At 43.8% G+C, this 21,493-nt stretch overlaps 1 protein-coding gene across 14 annotated transcripts in view; it reads right to left on the minus strand.

The window, feature by feature from the left end:
• The window catches only part of tanc2b (tetratricopeptide repeat, ankyrin repeat and coiled-coil containing 2b), a 126,957-nt gene that overhangs the window by 64,652 nt on the left and 40,812 nt on the right, over positions 1-21,493 (minus strand). The window contains exon 1 of one of the 14 annotated variants that reach the window (XM_046378308.1): positions 14,828-14,906. The exons of the other annotated variants lie outside the window; for them this stretch is intronic. The gene's annotated coding sequence lies outside the window, so the exon portion shown is untranslated. Of the gene's footprint in view, positions 1-14,827; positions 14,907-21,493 lie in introns of those variants that run through there. 14 annotated transcript variants of the gene reach the window in all.

Consider the following 21,493-nt stretch of genomic DNA (forward strand, 5'->3'; position numbering starts at 1 on the left):
GTGGTTGGAGCTGAGAAGAGGGGAGTTGGAGGGGGGAGTAGGGGGGAGCATCACCGGGCAGCACAGGCAGCGTCACCCGGGGATTGTTTCATAATCCTGTTTGAGTGTGGATGGATCTACTGTAAGGCACAACAGGCCAGCAGAGGAACAGATGATTTATACTCAGAATAAATACACCCCACTGGAATTAAGTGAGCTATTAATAAAATCTAAATTACGACAGGCGTATGAAAACTAGTCGAAGCCAATGGATTCTCCATGTGTGGAGAGATCAAAGATTGTTGAGTTAAGGAGAAAGACAAGAAGGCCTGTTATCACAGAACAAAAAAGAAAAAAAAAATTGTGTATGTTGGCAAACCTCGCATCGCATTTCAAACATGTAGCTCACCACCAGCCCAGAAAGCCCAAATAAATACTCAAGTATTATCTCTCCCATCGCAGAACCACACAGTGTGTGCCAGTAGCCACACAGCAGGCTAGATTGGCTTGCTGGTGGAAAGATCAAGCTTGTCGATGGACAGATAGGATAAGCCGTGGGGCATGATTGTGTGAGAACTGGGCCAGCCTGAGATTGACACTGATTGTGGAAGGGAGTCCTGTGCAGAGGATTTTCAGCGCTGCCTTCCTGACCCGAGCCACAGTGTGAGCATACGTCAGACTAATATACCAACAAACTGTGAGAGGCAATCAAAAACACACAATTTGAGAGTGATTTGAAGCAATCCAACGTTTTTATTCTCTGTGTTTACAGACAAAACCAGAAATCCTTCTGCTGACACCTCTCCTCTGACACCTCCGTTTCTTACAGGTTCAACACCAACAAACCCATCAAAAACAGCTTCTCACCTCGTATACCTGATGAGCCATATCGTCTAGTGAAATCAGTGTCGTGAAAATCAATACAGGCTTTGAAGACGATACGAGCATCGCTTGCACAGCGAGCCGTGAAAACACACATGAAGCGTGTGGTGTCGTGTGCGGAAAGCTCAATGATGTACAGTAATAGATTCTGCATATTTGCAATGCTGCTACGGCGTATCTTATTAGCACCTTTGGCGACGTCTTGAGCAGCTTGCTTGTCATCAGACAAGTCGAGCGGCTCAAAATGTCATACGTGAAGCGATGAAACCGAGGACTACAACAGATCACAAAATTCAAAGTCTGTATCTTCTTCAGATGTGTGTCCATATTTAGATTTAAAAACTGAAAGAGCACTACTGATTGTGACACTTACTGTATTATACATAACAAGTAGCTTTGGTGTAAAGAAATTTTAAAAAAAGGACTGCAAGCTTTGCTGGCAATAAAACCATTTTTATTCAGCCACTGCACAATAATTGTACGTTAAACCTCCAATTGAAATTACTTTGTTACTGAGATTTGGAAAAATTCCACACAGCAAAATGAAGCTTTACCTCTTTATGGCAGCTTCCTCTCTCTGTCTCTCTCTCCACTAGCCTTTCTTTTTAAGCTTGGGAAACACATCTTTGTACCTCTTTTATTCGAAAGAGAGCGCTTCTATTCTTCTGCGCAGATTGCTCTCTTGTTACCAGTGATCGCAGTACAATGTCCTGCCACACGGATCAATGGCCTATTAAGCAGGGAACATGAAAGGGGAGGACCTATGGTTGACAGAAGACATAGACATGTTTTTTTCATTCAAACCGTGGAGACAAGCGGTGGACATCGTTCTGGTTCCTGACAGAACATCTGTCAACCACTTGTGTCAACAACAAAGACAGAACACAGCTGAAGACGGCTCAGACAAAGAAGACGGACTGCGCTCAGTAACCACATCCTAGTCGGCTGTAAAATCAAAGCTTTGCCCTCTCTGAAGGTAACAGACCATTTCCTAAACCGAAGAAATAATGGTGCACTTACTCCGTTGGCAGTTCTTTGGAGCTGTAACGCCACGCTGCTGTGTTAGGATGTCAAAGGAGCAAGCCAATTTCGCACTTGGACAAAGAGTCATTACGGGAGAAGGCAGCGTGACATCTGATAGTGATCCCATGGAGCACGGCGGAGAAACTCTGCTATCATTATCGTTCAGACCGACTTTGGTGAACCTGGCCGTGTTCACAGTGTTCAATGTGACCCCCAAAATGAGGCTTCTTTGCAAGGTACCGTCTGAGGATGATTATTGTAAATTGAGCTCTTTTGTGTGATCACTTTCTGCAAAAAAAAGAGGAGCTTAAAAGACAAGACGGTGTTTGACAAAAAGCTAAGTCATCACTAGTTACTCACAGGGACTGCCTCGTCCAAAAACTCCAAATGACTAATCTGTAGGAGAGAACGTTGGAACAAATTACGGTTTGAAATGGATTCGTTCTTTTTCCGTGACTGATCGATCATGTCACGACAGTCAGAACTGCACCAAAAGTACAATCGATCTTTTACTTGAAGACCCCCCGATGGAAAGAGAAAAGATTGCAACTGAGCCATGTAACTGAGACACATCCCGGATATTAGGAGCACAGAGAATTACATCCTTCAGCTCAACGACTTCACTCAGTGACAGACAGCGAAGCGATTCAGCATTCGGTTCAGCTCCTTTCTGACTCCTTACCTTTACAGATTGCCTCCGTGGGGTCCTAAAGTTGTCCTGTTGCCAATCTGTTGTCAATCCCCAGTTTCTCACCGGGAAGCAAACCAGCAGTCGATAATTAAACACCGATATTCTCCCTGTTACTCTCCATGTCACTGCTAATTTTTCTCACCATTCATCACAGTAACATCCCAGGTTAGAAACAGAGGAAGTCGAGAAATCTTTCAACGAGTTGTTCCAAAGATTCTTGATCCTATTTTATCACAGTTTCTTTGAAATGCATGTGCACAGAGATGTTCCTCTTTGCAAACCTTAAAGGCGTCTACCAAGGCAGAATAACAAATAACTGTGTAAGTGTGGTCCTCGCATGACACTTGGATTCTTTTACACATTCTTCTTGAGAAAGCTAAAGGTTAAACTATCTCAAATCCCTGCAAATCTGAATCATGCGCAAGCTACGATAATAAAACACGCTGACATTTATTTAGCACACGGTGGCCCACGTGCAAAAATGAATGCGTGTGCCATACGTCACACGGAGCTGTCATGTGAGCAGATGTACCACGGGTGACTTACCAAAATAGAGACTGATTTAAAGAGCACTAAAAAGAAAAAGTTTGAGATTGGAAAAGATAGATGCCAAGGAGTGAATCAGTGCTGTTTTCTGTAGAGAGCAACAATCGCTGTTGCCAAATAGCAACTTCTGATGCCACCGGAGAGGAGGCAGGGATGTGACGGCTCCTGTGCACTTGAAAACCCACCAATGCTCATCTCCAGTGATAAAAAGCTGAAGCTCCTGTTGATCTATTAATTGTCTCATCAATGAATCAACTGATCCTTTTGGCACTCTTTGGGTCTTAAGTTGCCAAAGTAAACATCAGATATACTGACAGCACCAACACCACCAGACTGTTCCTGCTATGGATCAGCTAATCGATCAGTCCATTTCACGCACAAGCAAGTATGCAGCGGCTGTGTGTTTGGTCTCAGACCAACGCTCTCCTTCTCCTCTGCTTTGGCGTCCATTTGAGCTGGATTTAAAATCATATTCACAACAAAGTGCAGGCTCTTAATGAATGCAAACGGCACAGTGAGCTGCGCCGAGCCATATGAGAGCACAGACGTCTGCTCAGCTGTAAAGTCGGCGGACATCTTCATTAGCATCGGCCTCAGTGCAAGCTAACATAAAAATGTGTGCGTGCTCCAAAGGAAACACACACGGCTTCTGTTAGAGAACTTGTCAAGTGTTTTCTCTCCGCCGCCGCACTGAGCCAGCCCTGGTTTACCACAGGAAGTGGAGGGTTCTGACTTCCTTCCAATGTAAAACAATGGGGAACTGCTCCCATCCAGACCACAACACACCCATTTACTGCATACATACACGCACATACACGGCCGGAGCAAACATGATATGATGTGATGAGACCGAAAATATTCTTTGCAGGGGATACTTCTGTCAACACAAATTGAGATTTCGCCAAAGAGTCAATGGAGGCTTTATGCCAGCTGCACATTTATGTCTGAACTCAGCAGCATACTGAGAAAATCATGTGATCCCCAACAACTATAAAGACAAACTTTGTATTCATTTCAGTTCTAGCTCCAAGTTTCATTAAAAGTAAATCTGCGGTGTAATGTTATCTGCTTTGGCTTCCTAACATGAGACAAGCTGCCAGCCCACCACTGGTCTGGAATCAGCCGCTCAGACTTTTTGTTTTGACAAATCACAGCTGAAAGAGGAAAGTGATGATGGAAACACAGCAGGACCACAAAATCAGAAATCCAGAAAAACAAAAATACATCAGCAATATACCAGCAGCAACATGCTTTGCTATAGTAAAGTCTTAAAACTCTGTGACATTAAATACTCAACAATCTCTACAACAATTCGAGTTTAAGTCTGAAATTAAAAAAAAAAGTTTAGCTTTAGAGTCAAAAAGCACAAGAAGTCCATGAATCAACAGAAAAGAAAACTAATTTAGATCAAATGTTTTTATGATGAACATTCAGTCAGTTTTCAAGCAAAAACGCCAAATTTTCTCTGCATCCACCTTCCGAAATGTGAGGACCTTCTGCTGTTCCCTGTTGGACGTCACTGAAAACTGAGTATTTTTAAGGTCAGGTGTTGGTCAGGCAAAATGACACATTTCCAGACATAATTTTTAGGCAACGTGATGACAAAATGTTGTCATCATCATGTAATCTTGGATAGAATACAATCGTAAATCTAAACTTCAGCTGAATTAATAACGAGAAGGGAGCTGCATCCCTACAAAACATGATCATGCTGCATGCATACAGGAGCCTGTTTTTCTGTAAGCAGCCATGTATCTTTATACTTTACCTTCATAGTATACCCAACAACACTGACACCCATCCTTGTTTAAACACTCACTTAAAATTAAAGAAGCATCTGATGGATGAAACACTATTAAGGCCAAGCTGCTCAGTGTTTCAACCTCGATGGGGATTTCAAAGCAGTACAGAGGACGAGGGAGGAGGCTCACCGAACTGTTCCTCACTGGCTGTTATACCTAGTGACAAGCCTAAAAGACAATCCTGTCTACTCTTAAGCAATACTACTTTAAAGGAGGACAAACTGCACCAGTTACGAGGGCTCGCAGTGGTGGGAAGATACTGTTATGGACCTTTGCTGTTGTGAGTCTGCTGGGACGGCGAAATGCAGGTGTGCTGAGTGGAACAGTAGGAAGGCGGGCCAACCGAGCCGGAGGCTTCACGAGCTGTTAACTGCGTTTAGGACATTGCCTGCATCAGCTTTGATTTAACATTTGGATCCTACTATTTTACAAGCAAGAGGCTTAGAGAAAGAAAGCCAGCCAACATGAGAGCAAAGAAAGTGACGTACTGTGTGGGTAGCAGACACTTTGAAATGTTTCTAATGCCTACTGCCTGCTGAATAGACCAGTACTATGTTGAATTTATAACTCACTGTAAACTGGAAGTGTTCAGACAGAGTATACTTTATACTCAAGTCTGTTTATTGGGTAAACATAAACAGACTTGAGTATAAAGCATTCTGGTTCATTTGCTCTGTAAGTGAATGAGCAAAATGGCTAGTTTAAAATAAGAACATGACAAGACAGGGGAACAACAGGAAAATATTTGCAAGGGAGTATTTTAGTGGTATTTTCTCCCATGAGATTCTCTGCAAATGTACTTTTAATGCATCATGATTAGCGCTCTTTGTTTGTGGTGTGGTCAAAAACGGTACCAACGAACTAGAAGACTTCATATTACAACTGGATATGGGATTCAAAAACACTTCTTGAAGGTGGCAGTCACTTCATAAACAAAGGGTATTTAATTTTTAAGATAATAACCCTGATTTAGATGAGTATTTGTCCTTTGAACCTGTGGCTCATTTGTTCTTTCTGCTTATTGGTTTACATGCCGAGAACAAACTTTAATGGCATCTTCCGATCCAAAAGGAAGAGCGGACGCAATAAAAGAAGAAATATTCCTACATCCCAGTTATGCCCAAAGCACTACAGGCGTATCTCTGTTTGTCCTGTTGTTACATAACTGTCAATTTACCCCATGGCTATGACAAATCCCAAAATAATAGCTTTTTTTAGCTCATACTGCTGCTGTTTTGTTTTGTTTTTTTGTTGTAGTTGTTTTGGGATACGTGTGTGATTAGTCCTTTAAATGTTGCTGCCTTCAGTGGTCGGCATCAGAAATACTAGTCAGTTATCAAAGTTGTCATCTTTATTTCATGACTGTAAAACAGAGCCATTCGTAGAGCTTAAAGTTAAGTACAAGAGTCACTATCTTTTAGCTCTATTTTTGGTCTCCACCAGGGAAATATCTGGCTCCTTAGCAGCTCCACTAATGTTCCCAGGTAGTGGCTAACAACTGGTGCATGTGACGGGCGACATATGGTCGACTTGATGTGTGTCAAGAAGCTACGGAACAAAATTTAAAAGATTTGAGGTGATTTAGAAACAGCATGTCCATTACATAGTTGTACAACTTGTCAGAGCACTGAGAAGTGTATTTTCAACTTCAAAAAGAACCAAATCTCAGATTCTTATCAAAAATGTTATTATTACTATAACCCTCAAATGTCAATTGTCTTTATAGTAACAGTATTTATATTATTATATATATTATATATATAGATTGATCAGGCCATAAAATTTGATGTTTATATCTTCAACAGATATACCTGCATAGTAGCGTTCTTGCCCCAAGCATGACCTGTGATCCTCTCCAACAGACAAATAATAATAATAAAAAAGACAGTGTTTCTTTAGCGTGAAATAACATTTGGTCTCCTCCCACCCTCCAGAAAAGCCCAGAGCCTCTGACCCCGGCCACTGAGGTATAGGTGGAGGACAGCGAACAGCACGCCGGCGGCGCCGGGCCAGAGAGGTGACGCATATGTGAGTGGCTGAGTGCGTCAGGCTCTGGCTGACAGCACAACGACTCAGCGGTGTCCTGGACGGGTGGAGGTGTTATGATGGAGGAAGCAGGGAGAAATAGAGCATGTGTGTGCGTGTAACACACATACAGAAAGAGAGGGAGAAAAAGAGTGATATGCCCTGACTCCTACACTGCCATTCGAGGCTGAGAAAAGCTGTGTCGCAGCACTGAGTGGGTGGGCTTCATTTAAAAATAAAAGAAAAATTTTTAAAAAAGCTAGTGAAGACGAGTCTGGGAATACAAAAAAAAAAAAACGGCGGCCGCATCTCCTGCCTTCAGTCTGACACACCACTGGGGTTACATCACAGAGCAGGGAGTGAAAAGCATGCAGTAAAAATAACCAAACGGAAATGGAAGTGTTATAGGGATTTTGCTTTGGCTGCCTTCAGACGTAGAGGGAAACAAAGAAGATGAGCAGAGAATTAAAAAGCTGGTATGGCTCCTGGTCTGCCTCCAGGCATTATAATGAAGAATGATGCTTTTGTTTTTATTCGTTATTTTTTTAATCCCTGACAATCACACACACACAAGGAAAGCAGACATCCCACCTGTACCCTCGACCAATTGGTCTATCCAGCAAGAAGTGAGACAATTTCCCTCATTTTCTTTTTGATGTCAGCTTCTCTTCAGACATTAATGTGTTAAGCCAATCTGACAATTATTTTAGCCTGTGAAATGCACAGAAATACGCATTGCAGTTTGTTAGACAAGCCGCAAACCGTCACTGTTACCAGTTAATGTTTGGAAATTTTTCGTCATGAACAACTCGGACAATTAATAAAATATCAGTTATCTTTTTGCTAAACCCCTTCCTTGAACAACAATTGAACAAATCCTGCTTTAGAAACTACAACTAGTTGCCGTATCAAATTTTAAATTTCCCAACATGCTGAAGCTGTAAGAAATGAAGTGCAAGTGCTAGCATGTTCAACTAGCTAGCTTACAACTAACAAATTGCAGCAAGGTAACACCCAAAGCGAAGAAGCATGGAGTTAACAAAGAACATTAGTTTGCCAGGTACAGGTTATGTTACAAAAAACCACAGCCAACCCATACAGTAGTTCCCACTGTGTAAAGCAGGGCTCTGGGATGCGTTGAGTTTAAGCTAATGTTAGCAACTCCGTCAAAGCCAAACACTCCAGCCGACTTAATACGACAAAAAGATAGCGTTACGGTTAGGTCTCATCCTAATGGCTTCTTCTCAATCAGGGTTATGCTAGAACAAAATAACAGCCTAAATTTAAATCAAATTTGTAACACTTGAGACTAACCACCCCTGCTGCAGCAAAAGAATGATATTTTTGGTCAGAATACTTGTGGAGGTTGAGAAATATCCCAAGCTATATGACCCACAATCCCATCGTTACAAAGACAAAAAAAAAGAAAAAAAAAACAGTGTAAGGCGAGCCACACCTCTGGAGATTGGCTTGTCAGGTGTGTGTGGTCCTACTGCTGATGCCCTATAGCACAGCACTTCCCATCAGCTATAGGCCGCCACCACAGGACACACCGGACCATCTCCATCTGATCTGTGCTGCCTCTTTTGCTTTGCTTCACATAATCCACAAATCTCGGCCTGCAGTACAGGAGCAGCATCACCTCCACTTTCCTTTGACCTCTGGCTGTCTACAGTAAGGAGGAGGAGGAGGAGGAGGAGGAGGAGGAGTGTCTCGGACTCCTGCTAAGGTTGCAGCTGCCTCTCTCTTCACCGACGAAGAGTGTTTAATGAGAAATGGTTGGGATCCTGATAAAGTCACACAGGGAGGCTGAGGAGAAGAGCTCCCGCTGTAGCCAGGGCTTGTTCATTATGGAGGAAGGTTTTTACTGCCTTTCAAATTACTGCCTCAGTGAATGGCAGACTGAGCTATTACCATAGCGCAGCTTAAAGAGGAATACTGCTAAATTTGATCCTTATTCCTCGCTGTACTGCGGGGATTTGAAAGCTTCACAACAAAACCAGAAATGTGGAAGGAGAAGTGTGCACCACACCCTAATCTCGCCTTTGCCAGGTCCTCTGAGGAGAATTCTTAGAAGATCATGCAGTGGATATCCAAGGGATTTCAAAAAAAGTTTTCTTCAAAGTCAACAACAAAATGCTGAAACTGGAATGAATATCAGGCTCGGAGAAAGCATCACTGCTATTCTATTAGCCACGCTGCAACCATTATCTGTTGGGTAGTTATTGCTCTCTATAACAATGCCAGCAGCAGCAATTATTTTTCCTGTTTACCTCTGCCTTTCACAAAGAAGAAAATGAGATTTTAACAACTTGACGGTTTAAGAAACAGATATCTCTAAATTAAACACCATGTTAAAATGCAAAGATGTGACTTGTGTTGAATATACAAAGCTCAACTCAGGATAATGAAATTCAGACAAACAACCCACCAGGGCAGCACTGCATTCAGTGTCAGAGACGCAGCTCCAGGCTGTGGATTAGTATATGGTGCCGCATTTAAAGTCTAAATCTCTCTCGCAGGTTCATGCAGAAGTTAATTTAACTTTCCACGGACTGTCTGCGGGCTGTATGACTAATGTAAATCATTTTGTTGAGTGGCTGTTTGGTAATACTCATTTTGAAGAGCAGTAACTCTGAAAATGAGTTATGTTTTCACAGGATTCCTCCTAACTGAGGGCTATTGTTTACTGGTACAGCAAAAAAGACTTGCCTGAAAAGAACAGCAACAAACACATAAAAACAAAAAATACACAAAAGCTGTACTAAATAAAAGAATGAAATCAATAGTTTATCTATTTATACAATGACTTAATGCTCTCATCTGGGCCTCAGAGTGCACCTCTCATCAGCTACATGCCAAACAAACAACAGATAAAAAAAAAGGAGCACAACAACAAAACCATAAAAAGGATAGAAAAAGGCCACAGGCAGACAAGTCAAAGTGTCATTTTGTTTTCTCCTCTTTCCAATGGGAGCGCAAAGCTTTCAACTTACAAGGAGTCTGACAATTAAGAGAGAGAGAGAAGGAGAAAGAAATGGAAAACAAGAAGAAAAAAAAGAGAGAGAGACAGAGAGAGAGGTTGGCGGCCATGACTGTGCCCGTAGTAACAGATGAAACATGGAGGACGGACAGAGGTGAAGCTAAAAGACGACAGAGGCCGTCCTTGCCGCCGCGTCCTCCTCCACAGCTCTCTGTTATTCTTATCCTGTGTTTGCCCACAGCAACGCAATAACTCATCCTGTTCTCGGTGTCAATGTGACGATGGGAGAGGGGGAAAGGAAACTACGTTCACACACAAGGGCATTACCCACACACCGTCTCAGTTGCAATGGAGATGGGCCTACAACTGCAAACAAGCAGGCCTGAATAATGAAAAACACATTAAATATGAACCAGACCGGGGGGGAGTGTCGAGCAGCAGACACTTGCACATGGTGAGGAGAAAGTGGGCTGTGAGGCTGGATGTCTTTCAGCCACTGCACCCCACAATACAGCATGTGTGCAAAACATACACACACATCCTGATCTGAAGTGCTGCTGCTGCTGCTGCATCATCCAGCCCAAACAGCAAGAATTTAAAAGTTCACACAGCATATTTTGTCAAGATGGATGGACTACAGCTGAAAACTGGATTGAAATTCAAATAATTTTCATAAAAATGGTGGACAAGTTCAGACAGAAATAACCTTTAATTCATCGAAATGTGTTTCCTGAGAACAAAGAATTCAACAAGGTCACAATCTCCAGGATATGGGTCAGTGTGTGTGTGTGTGTGTGTGTGTGTGTGTGTGTGAGGGAGGGATGAGTACTGCTTCTCACGGATCCAGCATGCTGGTCCCACATCAATTTTTCATGTGTAGCTTTCAGCTTGGCACCCAACTCTGTTTGGGTGTGGGTCTCATTGTTTAGATGTTTTCTTGTAGAAATGTACAGACACGTATATCAGCTGTGGAGAGATTTATGTTTGTTTTGTGCCGGCGTTTGATTTTATTGTTCTCACGGAAAGCGTGAGGCTGCAACTGATGACCATTGTTTATTGACAATCAGTTGTTTCATTGTTGTTCTACAAAATGTTGGAACAAAGTGAAAAATGGCCCAAACCCAAGAGTCCGAGACCCAAAGAAAGAAAGTTGAAAATTCTCATATTTAAGAAGCTGGAACCTGTTAACGAATTATCTAAATATTTGCTAATTTAAGTTTCCCTTGAATGACTAGTAAATCTATCGACTGTTTCAGCACTGTGTGAATGAAAAGCTGTCTACAGTCTATGCATGAGTGTGTGAACCAAAATAGACTTTAATTTAACATGGAGTCTGGTTTTATTTGGTATTCCTCAATAAATAATAACAACAACACAGTTTAATCAATTAGACACACGCACAAAAGCAGCTCTTCCCCCACTCCCTGCCTGCTTCCAGAGGGTTTACATGGTGACGTTACAGCAGGACTGAGGAGACTGTGGCTGCAGCTGATGATTATATTCACTATCATTTAATCTGTCCATTGTTTAGTCTAAAACATCTGGCAAAAATATGAAAAATGCACCCAAGTGAAGATAAGATCCAAAGTTCCTCTCTTCATCATTTGTTTTTTTTCTGCCCAACAGTCCAAAACCCAAAGATATTCCATTTATAGTTGTACAAAACAGACCAAAACAGGAAAACCAAAACCAAAATTGTATACGATTAATTTCCTGTCAAAAAAACTAATGAATGAAGTGATCAGTCATTTCATCACAAGTGGGGATGAAACTGTGACAGTATACGAGTCTGCATATGTGTGACACGCTCATCAGACCCGTCAGAACACATAAATTCATCTGGAGGCCTGATAAATCCAGTCCCTCCAGCGAGTGTCAGCAGGAGTTACTGCTGCTGAGAGTGGCAAACATGGCCGCCACAGACCAGAGAGGAGGAGGATGAGGGTACACCAGACAGACAGACGAGTACCCACTGTAGTTTTGAGATGGCACGATAGCAGCCATCAAATCCGACCTGCAGCTGGCGTGGGGTTCAGTCCACGCCTTGCTGTTGTGGTCATCACACTTGCAGGTCTTGTGAAGTGAGCCGATGCCTCCTTTTCGCTTATGCAACGTTGTGTTTTTCGTTGTGCATCGCGCGGCGCAGAGCAACACATCATCTCTCAGTATGCTCGGGCAGTGAGGCCACTTCCTGCTATTCAAAGGCACCCAGCGTTGAGCGGCGATAACGAGCCCATCCACATCAAGAGGCACAATGAAAGCCCCCAGTTTCCCAACTGGCAAAAACAACAGGATGCCGCTGCAGAAGAGGGTCTGATAAGTCCTGCGTGGCATCGGAAATTTAAATGGGCCACCACCATGTTATTTCATATTTCTCACGGCCAAGTGCACAATCTAGCAGTCTGTGTTGTTTATGGAGGGGGCCATGTGCCAGTGTGTGGTATGCAGAGAGGAGAAAACATGGGCAAATTATGAAAAGAAATAGTGATGGAATGCATTGAAGTCCTTGGGAGGGGAAAACAAACAGAACAAACAGTTTGACAAAAATGGAGAGCGAGGACTCGAGAACTGTTAGCACCTGCCATAATGAGGATAAAATCATGATGAACGGGTGGAATGAGTGGGTTTTGACGAGAAAGATGAGGGGAAGGAAGAAAATAACCACTTCACACAAGGAATGAACAGAAAGGAAGAAGAGGAGGAGAGGAGAGAGAGCTGTGATGAAAATGTTGGACTGACGAAACGAGATGACAGAGGAGGAGGAGGAGGAGGAGGAGGAGGAAGACGACAAAGACGGAGAGGGAAATGACTCCAGGCTGGGAGAACCCGAAGGGAGTAAGATGGACACGTTTGGTTATGAGATGAGCTGGAAAAACGGACACAGAGGGAGTGGAGGGGAAGAAAAAAAGGGAGGGAGGAGGGGATGGAGTGGTGAAGACTCATTAGCCTACGCAGGGCTGGTACACTGAGCCTTCCCTGCTCTTCTGTTTCATCTCCCTCTCTTCACTCTCTCTCTCTCTGCTTTTGTTCTCCAGAAATATCTGAGTGGGTGGGAGAGAGAGTGTGCGAGAAAGCAGGAGAAAGTTACAGTAAGTGAAGTGATGACAGAGTGAGGGGGAGAGAGTGACAGAGGAAGCAGATGACGAGTGAGCAGGCCTGATATCTTTAGAAAATGTTCTGCACAACACCAACAGGACCGAGCCATAGTAATAAAAGCAGGGCAGTAACTAAATACACACAGAATGACATTTAAGGAGGTGTCTGCAGGCTTCCCCGCAGTGTTTTATAGTGGAGGTGCCTCACCTCAGCCTGAAATAAAGAGCGCCTCCGCTAATGTCAGAAGAAATTTTTGTTGAAATGTGATAATAGGCTCATTAAAGCTTCATGAAAAACGGGCAGCGGAGCTAAATCACACAACAAAGGCCGCGGACTTCACGGGCGAGGAGACTGTTTAATCTGTCAGCAGTTTAAAAAAGGCAGCAACGATAAAATTATGACCAAAAATGTCGGGTGCAAACATCCATCACAGCGGAGCCATCAATCGACAGTTTGATGGTTTGATTAAGTGAATGTTTCGAGTAAAAAATGCAAACGTGCCCCAGTCCTGGCTTCTGCACTGAGCCTTACAGTACGTGAGGGTAAATTGGGTTTTGGACTGTTGGTTTGCTGAAGACATGTTGAGAAGAGGTCAACATTAAAACAACATTTAAGGGACATTTTCAGATTTACCTTTAAATTAGTTCCTTGATCGACTAGGATTAACTTTGCTCTCGTTTCCAACCTATCAGTCTCACTGCTCCTGTTTCTTCAGCCTTCGTACTTATTTTTTAACAATGACGACGATGTGTCGCTGTGACCTCAGCGTTTCACTCCACGAGTGAGACGTCATCGCAACTAAACGCACGGCCGAACCAAAATATTAAGCTCCAAGTTGTAATAAAACCTGAGACATCATGATCTAAATCAGGAAATAAAAGAATGATGATTAAGAGAACAGAAAAAGCAAGACTAGGAACATAACAAAGCAAGAATAATTCATTTTGTTGAGGTTTTAGTGGATGAGAAGATGGACGAAGGTGAAGGTGAAGCTCGGTTTTGTGTAAATGTTTCACCACTAGAACCTTAACAAGTGGAGTCAACTTCTCAAGTTCTCAAGTTAAAATGAGCATTTTAATCAAAACACCCGCAGCCTGAGACTCTGATTTAAATCCGCTCTGATGAGAGAACATCAGGACTTGATACCCGGATCCACGGAGGTGTGGAAACACAGAGAGGCGGCATAATTTCATGAAAACCGATCAGCAACAGCAAGTGCAGATACATGCTGTTCTTGATAAAGTTAAACGGCGTCACGCATTACATGCAGAACACAGCGAATCACCGTGAAGAGACACTTGATCTTTCATTCCTGTCTCTCACACGATTTCCTCTACTAACGACCATCTGTCAGACACTGTGTTATTTATTTATCTGCCCAGAGTAACACACACACACACACACACACACACACAGTGTCCATGCTTAAGGTGTGGCACGATGCAGACAAGACGCTGATCGCTGTGAGAGAAAACTACCTGGGTCAAGGTGACACCAAGCACAGCAGCCACAACAAACCCGACGGGCCGAAGAGGGGTTTGACACATGCTGCCACAGAGACGCTCACACACACACTTCAGCCCTTCACTGTTAAAAACACTCAGCGAGACGTACACTGTACTGTGCTTTTACACGATCAGGAGCTGCTCAGAAAAACAAATCCTGAGAAACAATTTAAGGGCTGAGCCTTGATGAAGAGTGCTTCTTTCCAAAGCCAGTTTCCACCACTCCCCACATCCACGGCTGAATTATCCATCCATCCATCCATCCATCCATCCATCCAGCCACCCACCGGCTCACCTTTGTCAATCGAGCTCCTCGTCTGCCCAGGCAATAAAAATCCTGCACCATATTAAGGGAGATCCTAACAAAAGGAGAAGATCGCAGGGGGTGGTGGGGGGGCACGAAGAGAAAAGGAAAAAAAAAACAAACAAAATAAAAAAACAACGCAGAAAAAGAAAGGCAGAAAGAGGAGGACAAAAGATAGAGGGAGGGAATGGAAGGGGAAAGAGAGAGAGACGGAGAGAGAGAGAGAAAGAGGTGGCCCAGACAGACAGAGAGCTCTCCACAATGTGAGCAGCGAGGGAGGGCGAGCGCCAGGTGTCAGTACGCATACACTCACTGAGCGGTGCATGCACACGCACACGCACACACACACAAACACAAACACAGGCAGACACGCAACTCTCTCTCTCCTCCTCCTCCTCCTCCTCCTCTTCCTCCTCCTCCTCCTCCTCTCGCTCTGTGGCAGCAGTAACTCTCCCTCATCCTCCGTCTCTCTCTCTCTCTCTCTCTCTCTTTCCTTTCAGCCTGGGCAGAATTCCTTAACTCTTTCAAAGCCAGCGTATCTCCAGCAGCTGCCTCCTCCACTTGTAGCCGGGGCTGGAGCCATTGCTTTGATTTAAACTACTGCGACCAGATTAAGATCTCCTTGTGCACAAACAACATACATTCTGGCTTGTACGCTCAGTAACAAAGCGTCTCGTTTCGCTCTATGCAGACCACAAACACATGCATTGTTTCATTCAACTGATTCCAGTAGATGCACATCCCAAATTAGGAACCTGTTCAGCCCTAACACACCCCCCACACCCCACACAGACACACACACACCCCCAACTTGAGTTTTCTCCTGAGTCCAGATCTCAAATTGCAGAAGAGCGACTGCTGAAAGTCTACATGTCCTTCTGTATGGACATGGACTGAGGCGGCACGTTTAGAGCTCCATTATTGCAGAGAAATGAAACGTCAGTGTGTTCGCTGCCCATCAGGGAGTTAAATCTGGAACATGCCTCAGTGAAGATTCATGAGGTTATCTTGTGTGGTGGGAGGATGTTCCTCAGGGTTAGGGTGGACAAACTTCAAGGCTTACCTAAATAAATGAGACAATGGCCATGTATCTATTGTACTAAGCAACTGAAACATCACCAGAACGCCTCAAAACAGGGTCCTAAATGCATTTGGTCAAGCAATTTTAGCATAAAATACCAGCAAAATTGGTAATTATCAGGTGGAACGTTGGGCCATGAGCCAAGAAACAAGTAATTACAGCAGTTTTTAGGTGCATTTTTCATTTTGCAAAGGACAAAAAAAAACAAAAAAAAAATCTGGAGGACAGCTCTACCTTGGCAGAGGCAACACGCTGTGAGTGCTTTTGAGCTTTTATGTATTTTCCAATTTCATTTTTAAATCAAGATTAGACTTTCAGGGTTTGAATATTCCTGTGTTTTTCTAGTTTCCTGCACAGTCTGTTTAGTCAATGCGAGTCTGCCTCCTCCCCCCACCGGGTTCACATGGGAAGGTTACATTCAGGGCATGTGGGCAGACACCTGAGTGCGTGTGTACAGGTAAAAGAAGGCCAGATGCTTCAGGCATCATGTACCACCTGCACAAAGGGCAACAACTCTGACAATCCGCGGTTATTTTAAGCAAAACCCGAACTATCTTAATCATCAGCAATAAGGCATCCGAAGATATCACCATGGCAATTATGATGGATATTTATCAGCATATTCTGACCTTTTACGAACATCTACTTTTCTCTCAACTCAAAAAAAAAATAATTTTGATTATGAAAACAGATCAGTGAAAGAAAATAAACACCAAAAGATAGCTACAGATAAGATTCAGTGCTTCTGCAGCCAAACACGAATCGATAAGTACTGATTTTCACTCGAGTTTCACGCTCCTCAACAATCCAAAGTTGGGTGTCCTGCCCCAGTGAGTTTTAACAGCAATTTACAGAAACAGGTCAAGCTATCAATCAAAACGCAGCAAATACACGCACCAGCGTTCCATGACCATAAAATACCGCCGACAAGATCCCTGCTCGGTCGCCACATGAGAAAGGACACCACAACTGGGTCACAGTAACACCAACTGCTAAATATCAGTCACACTTCAGCCTTTGTTCAAGCTGTCAGCACTGACGGAGCAGAGGGCTGACGCAGATCCAGAATTAAGCATCAGATGGGAGGATGCAACAGTCGTTACGAGCAAACTTTAGTGCCTGCAGCCGGCGTGAGAAACTTACTGTGAGGAACCAAAAGGAGAGGAAGAGACCATAGAGGGACAGCAGGAAAGCGAGTAGAGTACGAGGGTTAGGGAAGGGAGACGGAGCGAACGGGGGTGAGACTTCCCACCACTGACGCTGTGATCAGAGAGCGGAGGAGAGGTTAGACCGACGCTTCTTTACCCACGCATCGCTCTGCCCACTCCCTACTGCTCGAAAAAGCTCCCTTTTCACAAAAGAGCCACATGGGGAGAGACAAAACCACGGACTCCGGCGGCTGGTCTCCATTTAAATGTCACTACCGCCGCACACAGCAAGTGAAATTACTCAGAAAATTCTGAGGAGAGACGTCAAACCATGGGCAATGTCAGCGTCGGTGGGCTATTCGAGACCCTGCTGTGGGCAGTCTTTCGGCTGATGGAACAAGCCTTACATGCACTGTGCTGATGTGAGGCGTGCGTCAGGCCTTTCATACAGATTTACGAGGGCAATCAAACCAGAACAGCTGAATACAAAAGACACACGGGTGGCGGCGCAAACTTGACAGGATTGAGTTTTTTTGTTTTTATTTTATTCAAATGAAATAATAGTGTACTGTCCTTATGGCTTTCTTCAAAGTACTGTAGGTACTCTGTACACACAGGAGTACTGAAGGAAAAAAACACAAAAACACAGGTGTCACTAATGACAGTCGATGGCTGGTGTGATGGGAAGTCGGGATGCAGAACACTTTTCCTACTGTGCCCTGTCAAAATGTTTTGAAAAAGACCTACTGGTGCTTCTGTACTGAATTTTTTGATTTACGTTATGTGATTCACATATGATGGCCTCAGGTGAGCTGGCCACATATGGGAGATTTTTTGATTTCTTTTTGATCCAAACCAGACTTTACACGTGCAGTTATTGTATAAGCCCTTGATAAGCCTCAGTGGTGGTGTGTATTAGTTGACATTTTTACTAACTCTAGTGGTCAGGGAGAATAAAAATGACTCCTCACCTCAACAAGAACATATTTAACTCCAATAAGTGGATTTAAAGTCAAGTTGCTCTCTAATATCACGATATCGATTTCCTCCACATCCTCCTGCCATAACCACGAGCCTCAGAGATGATCGTAGACGAAGTCCAGGCTGTCACATTCTTGAGTGTGGAGGACTTAACGTTGTTAATTCAGCAGCGACACACGGGTGGCGGTGACGAGGGCGGCATGCGCATCAAGTGGCGCCTCTGAACCATAACGATGAGGCCATAAGTGCCTCCCACGCTCCACCAGATAGGAGAGTGCCTCCGCTGACACTTGGGGCTGTCGCCTCTGAGCCCTCAGCCCTCTCGAGGCTCTGTCTGAATTGTCTTTGACCTTCAGCACACTTTCGTTTTGCTATAACTTTGTTGCCATGGTTTCCCGGCGACGAGGCCACAGGTGCCTGCCGACGAGGTTGGCGGCTTCGGGGGCTGCGCTGCCCAGCTGATCGACGCTGGTTATACAGTCTCTGACCCCAGGCCAGGAGCAACTTCGCCCATCCTTTGTTGTTTTCGGAGAAGGCTGATGAGGCCACAGGCAAAGGAAGTGGCGAGTTCTTCCCACTGCCGGACACTGACGTCGCCACTCGTGAAACATTTACGGACCAACTACACAGTGAGTTGCCTAACAGACTTGATAAATGATGATGAAGAGCCTTCTAGAGAGAAAAGGAAAATATGCAAGAAGATCCTCAAATGAAACTGACCATGTTAGGAGCAGGAAACAAGCCTTTACCGACAGTCCTTCTTACAGTTTAAACTCTCAAGTTCTGATGTGAAAAACAGATTACACCCATGCATTTAGGTAGATGAAAAGGCAGAATCCAGATGCCATCTGGTGCTGCACAGTTGCTCAGTCGCCACTGCATAAAGGCACCTCAGAGATAAATGTCAACAGCAGAAAGACAAAAAGCCTGATGACACATTGCAGTGAAGCTCGAGGAGGCTGCAGACATCAGGTTTGTGTCCTCGGTAACGAAAGGTCAAAGCTCCCCGTGACAGCTGTCCACCATATTGATTCACGGATTCACCGCCTGCATTGCAGTCTACAGTTTGTGTTTACAAAGAATGTTAATGTTCCGATCTGAAGCCAATTAAGACATGCAGAGACAAAAAGCAGTTCAAGGCCAAGTCCATAATGCAGAGTTACAACAGCAGAAATAATATTAACAAACCTGAGCTGAATGCAAATTAAGCAGAGCTGAAAAGATTCAGCAATCGACAGAAAATAACTTGATAATTGATCCATCGCTTAAGTCATTTTTAAAACATTCTCCAGCACCATATTCTGCTTTTATCAGTTTCATATCATGTATCAATATCTGACAAATGCACTGAGATGAACCGACAGACTGGTGAATAATGAAAATAATTGTGAACTGAAGCCCCAAAAATAGAGCATCAGTCATTTCCGACAAAGTCAAAATTTGTGTTTGGATCTACAAACTGATCTTATAATCTGTAGTGAATGGAACAAAATGAAGCTAAACATGATATCCCTCTGCAGGAGAACAGAGCTCCTGCATGTCATCAAAACCTGGTCCACTGAAATCCCTCCATCCATTCATGTTTTTTCCCCTCCGGGTTCATTAACACAGGAAGGAAGGGGACATTCTGTGGAGCAGTAGGTGCCAATCTGTCGCTCCGTGGAGATCAGCCAGACTCAGCTCATGTTAGGCTGCTGCCGCGGCTCCTCCTGAAGCCTCTTACATCCATCCGAGAGGTGGAACGATTAATTTCTATGCAGCAAATGCACTCACTAATGTCACTACATATTCCATCGCTTGCTTCGAATGTAAGTGGCAATATATATGGAAATGTGCAACATCTGCATATGAGCGTTTTTCCACTGCATGTATTAGATTTTAAAGAGCACTGACGGGTGAACAGATAAAATCATAAGCAAATATCAAATGAAATAAATAATGGGTGCCAGTGTGGCGTGCTGATTTTCACATCAGAGTCTACAGAGGAGGCTGCTCATAAATCCACTCCACATGTTCACAGTATGCTTACACACCAGCTCTTCAACAGTCTTTCCATTTTGTTCACATCATCACCAACACAAACAGACCTGAAAATCTACAGCCACAAAATGAAAACAAAAGGATTGTGCGTTTATCTCTTCAACTCTTCAACTGAGGCACAGAAATCTTCATGTTATGCATTTCCTTCATATGAAACAAGGTGTGGGTGAAAGAATCAAATCTCGGGGGTGAAAGGAAGGCAATAAAACTACGTGCCTAATAGGCCAATATGCTTTGCATCTACTTGCACTGAAAGAAACATTTGCAATACCAAACTTATTTGACTTTACTATCTGCAGCTTAAGTGCCACAATAACTACGCTGCATTAGACATCAGGCTGTCGTGTCACTCCGCCTGTCGCTGTGCCTCGGAGCTCCAAGCATGTTTGCTGATGTGATGATCTCTAATTAGATTTCTCCACCACGGTGGAAAATGAGCCATCAATTAGAGTGCTGTGATTAGGGGGGTCCGGTTTGATTCCTGTCAAGCACCTGCTGCCGTAAGTCTCGTCGAGTTACTGGAACCTTCCTCATCCGACTGAAGGGTGCAGAACGAGGCTGCTTCTCTGCCCAAAGACAAAATTAAAAGGGTGGTGTTCCAGGGTGTGCCGACATCCTTTTAAATATGCGACGCAGTGAGAGTGAATATGTGATTTTAGCATGAATCTGCAATCAAAACCTAAACTGACACGTATTAAAACCATCTGCTGATCGTGAACGGCGTTTCTCGATCTTTGTAAGCAACGTTACAGGCTTTATTAGCACAAGACGAATGCACGTCACCACTCAAGCGCAGGTACTTTCCATGATAAATGTGTGGAGCATGCTGACCCTCATGTGAATTTTATCAACCTCCCACTAAAATGTGAATGTGGTGGACTAGTAAAGCTCATAGTCAGTGTTTTTCCTGGCCTCTTTGTGAACACCGAAGGAGATAAATAAACAAGAAGTGCAGTAAAATGAACCTGCCTTGCCGTCAGTATCATGAGTTTGACTTCCCCACATGCAGTTCAAAGTGCACTTTTTTGTTTTTTCCAGGGTTAAAAGTCATTAAATAAAAATTAATTCGAACTCCTGGCGTGAGCACGGGCGAACTACATCTGATCTGCTCAACTCCCGCGCTGAATCCTGTCTCCATCAGAGCTTGTTAGTCATGCAACGGCTCCCTGTCCAGACCCCCGAACCTTTCAACCCCATTTCTCATTTTCCAATCAGCCACAGCCATAAACTGTAATTGCAGTGTCAGCCAGTTGACTTTGTTTCCAGTCTAGACACACTGATGGGAGCAAGAAGGAGATGACAGTCAGAAATTTGCCCATAATGCCACAAAAATGAAACAAAAAGCCTCCACATTCCTCCATTTCTCCAGCTACAAAGTACGAGGCACAATATAACATCTGAGACCGT

This window comes from Scatophagus argus, chromosome 21 (genome assembly GCF_020382885.2).
Source record: "Scatophagus argus isolate fScaArg1 chromosome 21, fScaArg1.pri, whole genome shotgun sequence".
In the NCBI taxonomy this organism is placed as follows: domain Eukaryota; kingdom Metazoa; phylum Chordata; class Actinopteri; family Scatophagidae; genus Scatophagus; species Scatophagus argus.